General features: G+C 41.5%; 3 non-coding genes across 3 annotated transcripts; all 3 read right to left on the bottom strand.

The window, feature by feature from the left end:
* Positions 1-2,241: 2,241 nt before the first annotated feature.
* Positions 2,242-2,313, bottom strand: TRNAP-AGG (transfer RNA proline (anticodon AGG)). Its single transcript has one exon. It is a non-coding gene; the product is annotated as a tRNA-Pro (tRNA).
* Positions 2,314-4,554: 2,241 nt separating this feature from the next.
* Positions 4,555-4,627, bottom strand: TRNAT-UGU (transfer RNA threonine (anticodon UGU)). The gene has a single exon. It is a non-coding gene; the product is annotated as a tRNA-Thr (tRNA).
* Positions 4,628-5,839: 1,212 nt separating this feature from the next.
* On the bottom strand, positions 5,840-5,911 carry TRNAP-UGG (transfer RNA proline (anticodon UGG)). Its single transcript has one exon. It is a non-coding gene; the product is annotated as a tRNA-Pro (tRNA).
* Positions 5,912-12,758: the final 6,847 nt, after the last annotated feature.

The following is a 12,758-nucleotide window of genomic DNA, read 5'->3' on the forward strand; positions in this document are numbered from 1 at the left end:
TGGATAGGTCAACCGTAGATAATCTAAGGGTAAAGTGTTGGGGGTTTGGGGATGACACTATGGAGTCCGGTAACGAATTCCACGCTTCGACAACTCAGTTTATTTTATAATTTTAGAAGAGCTGTGCGTGTGTGTGTGTGTGTGTACATACACACACAGTTTATATAGTAGATGATATAAATTTTTGTGTGCCTGTGTGTAATATGTATGTACACATATGGCATATATGCATAGAATTAAATAGTATATTTTGGATGTTCAGTAATAGTAAGTAGATGGGGAAATTGTATCTCTTTTAGGCGTGGAGAGGTCAGGCACCCTACCCCTAACCCAAAGCCTTGACATGAGTGACAGTCGAGTTGTCCACATTTAAGCCAGTCACATGACCTTTAAGCCACCCCTCGGTCACATGATCATCAAGCCACTCCCACCTGGCCACATGGCTGGCAGGCCACACTCACAAAACAAACATACCCACAGTGTGGTAGTAAAAAACATTGCAGCCTTTCACTGGTTCAAAGTAACCATTCAGTGCTCTCTTTGCTTTACAATCGTTCATTTAGCAGATGTTCCAAGTTACAATGGTATTGAAAAAAGTGACTAGAAAAACTAATTCGATTTCGGGGGGGGGGATAACACTGAGGGGGGGAAAACCTGACCTTTTTCACACTTATGACCCTTGCAAGTATCCCCATGGTCATATGATCAAAATTCAGGTGCTTGGGGGCTGGTTCAATATTTCTAGTGGTTGATAGGCTTTTGCAATTTTTTAGCATTTAGCAATAGCATTTAGACTTATATACCGCCTCACAGTGTTTTTACAGCCTTCTCGAAGCATCAGTATATTTTACCCACCTGGGAAGGATGGAAGGCTAACTCAACCTTGAACTGGTGAGGTTTGAACTGATGAACTGCAGTTAGCAGTTAGCTGAAGTAGCCTGCCATGCTGCACTCTAACCACTGCGCGACCCAAGCTCTTCTGACAAGCAAAGTGAACTGAACACAGTACTGGAGACCTCACCTACAAAAAGATATTGACAAAATTGAACGGGTCCAAAAATTGAACGGGTCCAAAGACGGGCTACCAGAATGGTGGAAGGTCTTAAGCATAAAACGTATCAGGAAAGACTTAATGAACTCAACCTGTATAGTCTGGAGGACAGAAGGAAAAGGGGGGACATGATCGAAACATTTAAATATGTTAAAGGGCTAAATAAGGCCCAGGAGGGAAGTGTTTTTAATAGGAAAGTGAACACAAGAACAAGGGGACACAATCTGAAGTTAGTTGGGGGAAAGATCAAAAGCAACGTGAGAAAATATTATTTTACTGAAAGAGTAGTAGATCCTTGGAACAAACTTCCAGCAGACGTGGTAGATAAATCCACAGTAACTGAATTTAAACATGCCTGGGATAAACATATATCCATCCTAAGATAAAATACAGAAAATAGTATAAGGGCAGACTAGATGGACCATGAGGTCTTTTTCTGCTGTCAGACTTCTATGTTTCTATGTTTCTAAAGTGAATGGGGGAAGCCAGATCACTTAAAAACTATGGTATGAATGGTTTTCAGTGATTCACGTAAGAGCTCTGGCAAGAAAAGTCATAAAAATGGAACAAACCTCACTTAACAACTGCCTTGCTCAGCAACAGAAATTTTGGGCTCCTTTATGGTTGTATGTCAAGGACTGTTTTTCATAGTTGATGATTAATTGATCAATTGTTTAGTTGATTCTGTGCCATCAAGTTATTTTCAACTCTTAATGACCCCATAGTTAGATTTTATCCATGTTGATCTCTCCCAATCTTTGGTGTTTTTTCAACTCTCCCTTCTGTGCCTGCTGCATCGTTATCATTCTTATCGGCAGGAAGAAGGAAATCTGTTTCTCTGCTTTTCTCTTGGAAATAAAAACCAACTGGTTTTAAAACTTGTGATTTTGTTTTGCATGCTTTGGAGAGGTTTCTTGTTCATTAATAGTACAATTAAAAAAAAACCTGAATGGTAATATGCTGGTAGGGACCATTATTACAGTCAAATAAAAATTTTATTTGACTTGCAAATGCAAAAAAAATCCAGAAATATTAATACATTAGTATAGCTACATTATTCTTTCAACCTGCAGTTTTAATAATTGAGTCGATTATTTTTCCCAGCCGAACAATTCCTGGCAGAGTTGTTGAAAGAATGCTTCTGAAGTAGCAAACAGAATTGTCTTTTAACAAAATATAAAATAAAAGTAGGGCTCGTCCGGGATTTGAACCCGGGACCTCTCGCACCCTAAGCGAGAATCATACCCCTAGACCAACGAGCCGACGCTGCTTTCAGATTTCTGCAGTACTATTTTTTAATTTTAGAGCCACCTAGTGGTAAATCTGCTTGCCATGGTTTTAAAGGGTGGAGGAGAGATTTAAATCTTTCTCCGTTCTCAAAGAAAGAAGAAAAGTGGCATAAAACCCCAAATCTTCCAAATCCAGGATGTAAAAAAAAATTTTTTTTCACTATCTTTGCTTTTTATTCATCTCTTTCCAGTAGAAGGTATTTCTGGGCATTTATCGAAAGCTTTTCCTTGCCTGAAGGAAGCGAAAAGGGGGGCGAAATCTTGAAAAGTTGCAATTGGAGGGGGATGAGGAGGAGGGAGGGAAGAAGGAAGGAAGGAAGGAAGGAAAATAAGACAAGAAGGAGGGAGAGAGTGAAGAAGGAAGGGACAAAAAAGGAGGAAGGAAGGAAGGAAGGAAGGAAGGAAGGAAAATAAGACAAGAAGGAGGGAGAGAGTGAAGAAGGAAGGGACAAAAAAGGAGAAAGGAAGGAAGGAAGGAAGGAAAATAAGACAAGAAGGAGGGAGAGAGTGAAGAAGGAAGGGACAAAAAAGGAGAAAGGAAGGAAGGAAGGAAAATAAGACAAGAAGGAGGGAGAGAGTGAAGAAGGAAGGGACAAAAAAGGAGAAAGGAAGGAAGGAAGGAAAATAAGACAAGAAGGAGGGAGAGAGTGAAGAAGGAAGGGACAAAAAAGGAGAAAGGAAGGAAGGAAGGAAGGAAAATAAGACAAGAAGGAGGGAGAGAGGGAAGAAGGAAGGGACAAAAAAGGAGAAAGGAAGGAAGGAAGGAAAATAAGACAAGAAGGAGGGAGAGAGTGAAGAAGGAAGGGACAAAAAAGGAGAAAGGAAGGAAGGAAAATAAGACAAGAAGGAGGGAGAGAGTGAAGAAGGAAGGGACAAAAAAGGAGGAAGGAAGGAAGGAAGGAAGGAAGGAAGGAAGGAAGGAAGGAAGGAAGGAAAATAAGACAAGAAGGAGGGAGAGAGTGAAGAAGGAAGGGACAAAAAAGGAGAAAGGAAGGAAGGAAGGAAGGAAAATAAGACAAGAAGGAGGGAGAGAGTGAAGAAGGAAGGGACAAAAAAGGAGAAAGGAAGGAAGGAAAATAAGACAAGAAGGAGGGAGAGAGTGAAGAAGGAAGGGACAAAAAAGGAGGAAGGAAGGAAGGAAGGAAGGAAGGAAAATAAGACAAGAAGGAGGGAGAGAGTGAAGAAGGAAGGGACAAAAAAGGAGAAAGGAAGGAAGGAAGGAAGGAAAATAAGACAAGAAGGAGGGAGAGAGTGAAGAAGGAAGGGACAAAAAAGGAGGAAGGAAGGAAGGAAGGAAGGAAGGAAGGAAGGAAGGAAGGAAAATAAGACAAGAAGGAGGGAGAGAGTGAAGAAGGAAGGGACAAAAAAGGAGAAAGGAAGGAAGGAAGGAAGGAAAATAAGACAAGAAGGAGGGAGAGAGTGAAGAAGGAAGGGACAAAAAAGGAGAAAGGAAGGAAGGAAGGAGGGAGGGAGGGAAGACAAAAAGGGAAGAAGGAAGGAAGGAAAGATAAAAAGGAAGGAGGGAAGGAAGGCGGAAGTAGGAAGGAAAGACAAAAAGGAGGGAAGAAGAAGGAAGGAAGGAAAATAAGACAAAAAGGAGGTAGAGAGGGGAGAAGGAAGGAAGGGACGAAAAGAGAGGGAGGGAGAGAGGGGAGAAAGAAAGAAAGAAAGGAGAAAAAGAAAGAAAGAAAGAAAAGAAAAGACTTCCCAAGCTTCATTTTCTGGAATCGAAGCGATTCCCCCCTCCCTTGCTTCTACATTTTTTTAAAAAACCAGATGACTCCCCGTTGGTGAAATGAAAGAGCTGGGGGTTTGGGGAGCGCGGAGTGACTGGTGTTCCTGGCACCGTTAAACCAGCATCTCTAGCCGGACTCGGTAAAGATGGTTCCGATCTTGCCACGAAACGTCTGCTCAAGTAGGTGAGAATCTGGGTGCGAAACGTCCTTCTTCCTTCTCTCGTATCTTTTTGGATACTCGGTTCCTTTGGCATCAGATTCTCGGAAGGAAAGGAAAGGAGAAAGCGATAGTTTTTTCCCCAACAATTGTTTGTTTCCTTCTTTTCAGATGTTGGTCATTTTTGAAACTGTAACCACTTGGGAGACTCTGGCAAGTGGCAAAATATTCCCCTGGGGCTTGCTTTATATTTATGCCGAAACGCAACAAGGTTTCAAAACCGGTTTAACGTTTAGGGTATTGCTGGCCCCAACATAACAAAGGCCCCAGCGAGATTTGAACTCGCGACCCCTGGTTTACAAGACCAGTGCTCTGCCCACTGAGCTATGGAGCCTTGCTTGAAGAGAAAGTTGCAGTCAACAGCCTAGAAAACACCTAGCTAAATCACACCTTGGTATTGTTTTAAAGTATTTATTGTCCTTTTCATCTCACTACACTTTGGATTTAAAATTTTATATCATATGCCTTATCTTAATGGTTATGCTCCTGACATGCATCATCATCATCATCATCATCATCTTGCCTTTTTAAATATCCAATTCAATCTACTTAATATAAATGTATTGGGGGGAGTTAGGGTTTTTCAGTTAAACATATTTCAAGGTATTTTTTTTTTCACAAAGAAAAATCAAAAGAAAAAAAGAAAGGGTGAGAATGAAATTGCAAAGCAAGCTAAGATTTATTTATTTATTTATTTATTTATTTATTTATTTATTTATTACTTAGATTTGTATGCCGCCCCTCTCCGAAGACTCGGGGCGGCTCACAACATGTAGAAACAAATCATAAGTAAACAGACAAATTTAAAAATATTTAAATATTTTAAAAAACCCATATGCTAACAGACGCACACACAGACATACCATGCATAAATTAAACATGCCCAGGGGGAGATGTTTCAGTTCCCCCATGCCTGACGGCAAAGGTGGGTTTTAAGGAGTTTACGGAAGGCAGGAAGAGTAGGGGCAGTCCTAATCTCCGGGGGGAGTTGGTTCCAGAGGGCCAGTGCCGCCACAGAGAAGGCTCTTCCCCTGGGGCCCGCCAACCGACATTGTTTAGTTGACGGGACCCGGAGAAGGCCCACTCTGTGGGACCTAATCGGTCGCTGGGATTCGTGCGGCAGGAGGCGGTCTCGGAGATATTCTGGTCCAGTGCCATGAAGGGCTTTAAAGGTCATAACCAACACTTTGAATTGTGACCGGAAACTGATCGGCAGCCAATGCAGACTGCGGAGTGATGATGAAACATGGGCATACCTAGGTAAGCCTATGACTGATCTCGCAGCTGCATTTTGCACGATCTGAAGTTTCCGAACAGATGAAGAAAATCAAGCGAATTACACCTTTGACATCTTTTGGTGCTCCTTTCTTCTGCATGGAAATATTTTTCATTCCCAAATTTAGTCTAATTCAAGTCACTTTCGTTCAAAATACCTTACCATTCTATATGGTTACAGACATAATCTTATAAACAACCCAAAAAGAAAAAACCCAAGACCTTTAATGTTATTTTCACATTTAATAAATATTTTACATTTTAAAAGGAAGGGCTCGTCCGGGATTTGAACCCGGGACCTCTCGCACCCAAAGCGAGAATCATACCCCTAGACCAACGAGCCAGCTGTGCAAAATTTTTCTAAACCTTCTTTGAATGCAGTAAATGGATGGCATTCCTGCAGGTTTATTCATGTTTGAAGGCCTGGGCTGCTTCTGGTTTTCTTTCGTTTTCTAGAGGTGGGGAAAACAAATGTGTTTTGTGCCAATTGAGAAACAATACCCCAAGCTTAATCAACCTCTCTCTCTCTCTCTCTCTTTTTTTTTTATTGTACTGAGAGCTCATGTGCTGTTTCTTTTTTTTTCTTTTTTTAAAATATGTTTATTGGTTATATACATTAAAATCAACCCTTCTCAAACTCCAATTTCTTTAATCTGAGCAGAACTTAGAACCAAACCCTTTTCTTTTTTTATTTTTTGTATCCCCTTTTAATCCTATGTTCCTTCCTGCTTCAAACGCTCGACTATCATCCCAGTGCAGAAGAAGCCCTCCATCAAGGAACTGAATGACTACAGACCAGTTGCTCTAATATCTGTAGTTGTGAAAAGCTTTGAAAGGCTAGTGATGTTCCACTTGAAAACCATCACGGATCCACTGCAATTTGCATACTGAGCAAATAGATCAACAGATGATGCTGTTAATATGGCTCTACACTACATCCTTCAACATCTTGAATCTCCAATGACCTATGTTAGGGTCCTCTTTGTGGACTTCAGTTCAGCATTCAATACCATCGTACAGGACATTCTCTTAACCAAACTAAATCAGCTAGCGGTACCTGAGCACACTTGTAAGTGGATCACAAGCTTCCTAATAGACAGGAAGCAGCAGGTGAAACTAGGAAAAATCACATCAGATACATATACAATTAGCACAAGTGCCCCCCAAGGCTGTGTACTCTCACCACTTCTCTTCTCTCTATATACTAATGACTGCATCTCAAACAATCCATCTGTTAAACTACTGAAGTTTGCAGATGATACAACAGTGATCGGACTCATTCGAGACAATGATGAATCCGCATACAGACGGGAAGTTGAACAACTATCCTTGTGGTGTGACCAGAACAATCTAGAACTGAACACACTCAAAACCGTAGAAATGGTGGTAGACTTTGGGAGAAACCCTTCCACCCTTCCACCTCTCACAATACTAGACAATACAGTATCAACAGTAGAGACCTTCAAATTTCTAGGTTCTAACATATCTCAAGACCTAAAATGGTCATCTAACATCAAAAACATAATCAAAAAAGCACAACAAAGAATGTTCTTTCTGCGCCAGCTCAGGAAGCTCAAATTGCCCAAGGAGCTGCTGTACAGTTCTACAGAGGAATCATTCAGTCTGTCATCTGCACCTCTATAACTGTCTGGTTTGGTGCTGCAACCCAACAGGACCAACACAGACTTCAGAGGACAATCAGAACTGCAGAAAAAGCAATTGCTGCCAACCTGCCTTCCATTGAGGACCTGTATACTGCACGAGTCAAAAAGAGGGCGGGGAAAATATTTTACTGACCCCTCACATCCTGGACACAAATTGTTTCAACTCCTACCCTCAAAACGTCGCTACAGAGCACTGCACACCAAGACAACTAGACACAAGAACAGTTTTTTTCCGAACGCCATCACTCTACTAAACAAATTATTTATTTATTTATTTATTTATTTATTTTATTTATTATTTGGATTTGTATGCCACCCCTCTCCAAAGACTCGGGGCGGCTCACAACAATTCCCTCAACACTGTCAGTCTTTCTACTAAATCTGCACTTCTATTCTACTGGTTTTTCTCATCATTCCTATCACCCATTTCCTCCCATGTTGACTGTATGACTGTAACTTGTTGCTTATATCCTAAGATTTTTATTAATATTGCTTCTTCATTGCTTCTTTGACCCCTATTACAATCATTAAGTGTCGTACCACATGATTCTTGACAAATGTATATTTTATTTTACGTACGCTGAGAGCATATGTACCAAGACAAATTCCTTGTGCGTCCAATCACACTTGGCAAATAAAATTCTATTCTATTCTATTCTATTTTATTCTTTCTATGAAGGAAGGACTTTGTTAGAAAAATAAAGGGGTTATTGGATCAAACTTTGGACACTTGACAATGTAGTTATGATGGTGGCAATATCCTAGGGTTATGTGAACATCTTTTGAGATCTTCTGACAAGCAACTGCAGGGATTCACTTAACAACTGTGGCAAGAAAGGTGGCAAAGTAAGGCAGAACTCACTTAATAACTGTCCTACTCAGGAGATAGAAACATTGGTCTCCATTGAGGTCGGAACAGAAGTCGGGGATTATCTGTGCACTCTTTTAGAAGCAGATCAGCAGATCAGGGGTCCATTTTGAAGCTCCACAGGAAACATTGGATTGGAATTGAATGGAATGGAATGGAACTGAGCAGAATTGAACAGAACAGAATAGGTGGAAGGGACCAAATTGGAGCAGAACGGAAAGAACAGAATCGAATGGAACAGCAGAATGGGTTGGGATGGGATGGGATGGGATGAATAGGATAGGATAGGATCTATTCTGTTCTGTCCTGTCCTGTCCTATACTTTCCTATCCTATCCTACCCCACCCTACCCTACCCTATCCTATCATTCAGTTCTATTGTATTATATTGTACTCCATTGTATTCTCTTCTATTCCATTCCTCTTCCGCTCCATTCTGCTATTCCATTTTGCTGTTCTGTTCTTTCCACTCTGCTCCACTTTGGTCCCTTCTCTTCCACCTACTCTATTCTATCCTGTTCTGTTCTATTCCATTCCATTCCAATATGCTTTGTTCCCTTCCATTCCCTTCCATTATTCTAATTCTAATTCTATTCTATTCTATCATCCCGTCCTGTCCCATCCTACCCCAACCCATTCTGCTGTTCCTTTCTGTTCTGTTCTTTCCATTCTGCTCCACTTTTGTCCCGTCCCTTACCTTCCACCAATTCTATTCTGTTCTGTTGTTCCATTCCACTATGATCTGTTCCATTCCAATCCAATCCATTCCATTCCTCTATCCTATCCTCTCTTATCCTATCCTATCCTATCCTATTCTACCTTACCTTACCCTACCCTACCCTACCCTACCCTACCCTATCATTCTATTCTATTCTATTCCATTCCTCTACTCTACTCTACTCTACTGTTCTGTTCTGTTCCATTCCATTCTGTTCCATTCTGCTGTTCCGCTCTTGTTCTGTTCTTTCCGCTCTGCTCTGCTTTGGTCCCTTCCTTTCCACCTACTCTGTTGTGTTATGATCTGTTCTGTTCCTATATACTCTGTTCCGTTCCATTCCATTATTCAAATTCTAATAGAATATTATACTAATGGAATACTCTATTCTATTATATTATATTCATCCCATCCCATCCCAAAACATTCTGCTATTCCATTCCATTCTGTTCTTTCCACTGTGTTCCACTTTTGTCCCGTCCTTTACCTTCCACCAATTCTATTCAGTTCTGTTTTGTTCCATTCCACTCTGATCTGTTCCATTCCAATCCAATCCAATCCATTGCATTACTCTATCCTATGCTATTCTATTCTATTCTATTCTGTTCTACCTTACCTTACCTTACCTTATCCTACCCTACCCTATCATTCTATTCTATTCCATTCCATTCCTCTACTCTACTCTACTGTTCTGTTCTGTTCCATTCCGTTCTGTTCCATTCTGCTGTTCCGCTCTTGTTCTGTTCTTTCCGCTCTGCTCTGCTTTGGTCCCTTCCTTTCCACCTACTCTGTTCTGTTATGATCTGTTCTGTTCCTATATACTCTGTTCCGTTCCATTCCATTATTCTAATTCTAATAGAATATTATACTAATGGAATATTCTATTCTATTATATTATATTCATCCCATCCCATCCCAAAACATTCTGCTATTCCATTCCATTCTGTTCTTTCCACTGTGTTCCACTTTTGTCCCGTCCTTTACCTTCCACCAATTCTATTCAGTTCTGTTTTGTTCCATTCCACTCTGATCTGTTCCATTCCAATCCAATCCAATCCATTGCATTACTCTATCCTATGCTATTCTATTCTATTCTGTTCTACCTTACCTTACCTTACCTTATCCTACCCTACCCTATCATTCTATTCTATTCCATTCCATTCCTCTACTCTACCGTACTGTTCTGTTCTGTTCCGTTCTGTCCCATTCTGCTGTTTCGCTCCTATTCTGTTCTTTCCGCTCAGCTCTGCTTTGATCCCTTCCTTTTCACCTACTCTGCTCTGTTATGATCTGTTCTGTTCCTATGTGCTCTGTTCCGTTCCATTCCATTATTCTAATTCTAATAGAATATTATTCTAACGGAATATTCTATTCTATTCATCCCATCCCGTCCCATCCCATCCCATGCCAAAACATTCTGCTATTCCATTCCATTCTGTTCTTTCCATTGTGCTCCACTTTTGTCTTGTCCCTTCCCTTCCACCTATTCTGTTCTGTTCTGTTCCATTCCACTCTGATCTGTTCCATTTCAATCCAATTCAATCCACTTGATTCCATTTTCTGTTCTATTCTATTCTATTCCAATCCATTCCATTCCATTCCATTTGTCCCATCCCATCCCATTGAAACCCATTCTACTGTTCCACTTCATTCTGTTCTTTCCGTTCTGCTAAATTCTATTGTATTCTATTGTATTCTGTTCTGTGCTATGCTGTTTTGCACTGTACTGTACTGTTCTGTTCCATTCTGCTGTTCCACTCCTGGTCTGCTCTTTCCGCTCTGCTCCGCTTTGGTCCCTTCCTTTCCACCTACTCTGTTCTGTTATGATCTGTTCTTTTCCTATGTGCTCTGTTCCGTTCCATTCCATTCCATTATTCTAATTCTAATAGAATATTACTGTATTCTAATGGAATATTCTATTCTATTCTATTCATCCCATCCCATCACATCCCATCCCAAAACATTCTGCTGTTCCATTCCACTCTGTTCTTTCCATTGTGCTCCACTTTTGTCTTGTCCCTTCCCTTCCACCTATTCTGTTCTGTTCTGTTCTGTTCCATCCAACTCTGATCTGTTCCATTCCATTCCAATCCAATCCAATATATTCCAGTCCAGTCCACTCCACTCCATTATTCTATCCTATCCTATTCTACCTTATCTTACCCTACCCTATCATTCTATTCCATTCCATTTGTCCTATTCCATCCCATCTCAACCCAACCCAACCCTTTCTGCTGTTCCATTCCATTTTGTTCTTTCTGTTCAGCTTTACTTTGGGAAATATGATAGGGTAGGGTGGGGTAGGGCAGTGTGGAGTGGAATAGAACAGAATGGAACAGAAAAGAAGGAAGGGAAGGGACAGGATAGGACCAAAGTGGAACAGAGCAGAAAGAACAGAATGGAACAGAACATTAGAATGGGCTGGGCTGGGCTGGGCTGGGCTGGGCTGGGCTGGGCTGGGCTGGGCTGGGCTGAGCTGGGCTGGGCTGGGCTGGGCTGGGCTGGGCTGGGCTGGGCTGGGCTGGGCTAGAATGGAATGGAATGGGGTGGGGTGGGGTGGATTGGATTGGATTGGATTGGAGCGGAGCGGAGCGGAGCAGAGTGGAACAGAAGAGATTAGGAAGATAAGGGAAAGGACGGAACGGGTCCAAAGTGGAGCAGAATGAAAAGAACAGAACAAAATAGAACAGCAGAATGGGTTGGGTTGGGTTGGGATGGGATGGGATGGGATGGGATGGGATGGGACGGGACGGGACGGGGTGAATGGAATGGAATGAAGTAGAGTAGGGTAGGGTACAGTAGAGTAGAGTAGAGTAGAGTAGAATAGAATAGAATAGAATAGAATAGAATAGAGGAGTGGAGTAGAACAGGAACAGAACGCAATGGAACGGAATAGAATGGAACAGAGAATGGGAATAGCATAGCATAACACAGCAAAGCAAAGCAAATGGGGATAGGATAGGGTCAGGTAGGGTAGTATAAGATAGCATAGGGTAGCATAGGATAGCTCTGTTGACCAAATGGGATTGGGTATACAAGAAATTTCTCTCTAATGCATAAGCTCTCAATGTACATTCAAAATAAAGTAATAATAATTATATAGCAATGATGATGAAGCTTTTTTTTTGCTCACGTATCAAACGGGTGCACGCATGCGTGTGCTCACACCCATAATGGAATGCCATCCCCCAATACATGCAAACATAACTCCCATATGCTCTTCCCCCACCCTGGGCATGCATACAGGCCTCACTGAAGCCTCTGGACTTCCTGTAGGCCCATTGGGCCCTTTCTCACCCTCTCCAGGCTTCAGGAAAGCCTCCAGAACCTGGAGATGGCGAAAAACAGAAATTCGAAAACTAGGGTGAAAACTGCCTCCCCCCCGCCCACTGGAAGGCCAAAAAACAGCTGGTAGTGTGCACATAGGGTAATGCTTCGCGTGCCCTCAGATAGGGCTCCACGTGCCATCTGTGGTATGTGTTCCATAGGTTAACAATCACAGGTTATATAGCATACCTTATAAGACCATGGTCTTCAGAGAGGAGCGGAATAGAGGAAACAATGCAGGTACCTAAGGAAGGGAGGAATAACAAGAAGGGAGAGAAAGTGGTGATTAGCACACCCCAAGTATTGCCTCATAACACTACCCTATCCCCTGGGAAGAGAAAGGGGCAATATGCAAAAGTTAAAGAACTCCATCTGTTTCAATGACTAAGCTACAGGAGAATTACAGGAGGAAAGGAAGGATGTAGGCCTGTAATGCAAATGAGCAAATTGAGCAGCATTATATAAAATCAACTGTCTTCAATGGGGATTTTAACACTCTGACGACATTAGTAGAGGACTAACGAAAGCTTAGTTAATTTTAGTAGTTTTTAATAAACTTTTTAAAGTTTTCTGGAGATTGTAATGGCTGTTGCCTCTTGGTATGCATATATATGTGT

Source organism: Erythrolamprus reginae, chromosome Z (assembly GCF_031021105.1).
Source record: "Erythrolamprus reginae isolate rEryReg1 chromosome Z, rEryReg1.hap1, whole genome shotgun sequence".
NCBI classification, from domain to species: Eukaryota; Metazoa; Chordata; class Lepidosauria; order Squamata; family Dipsadidae; genus Erythrolamprus; species Erythrolamprus reginae.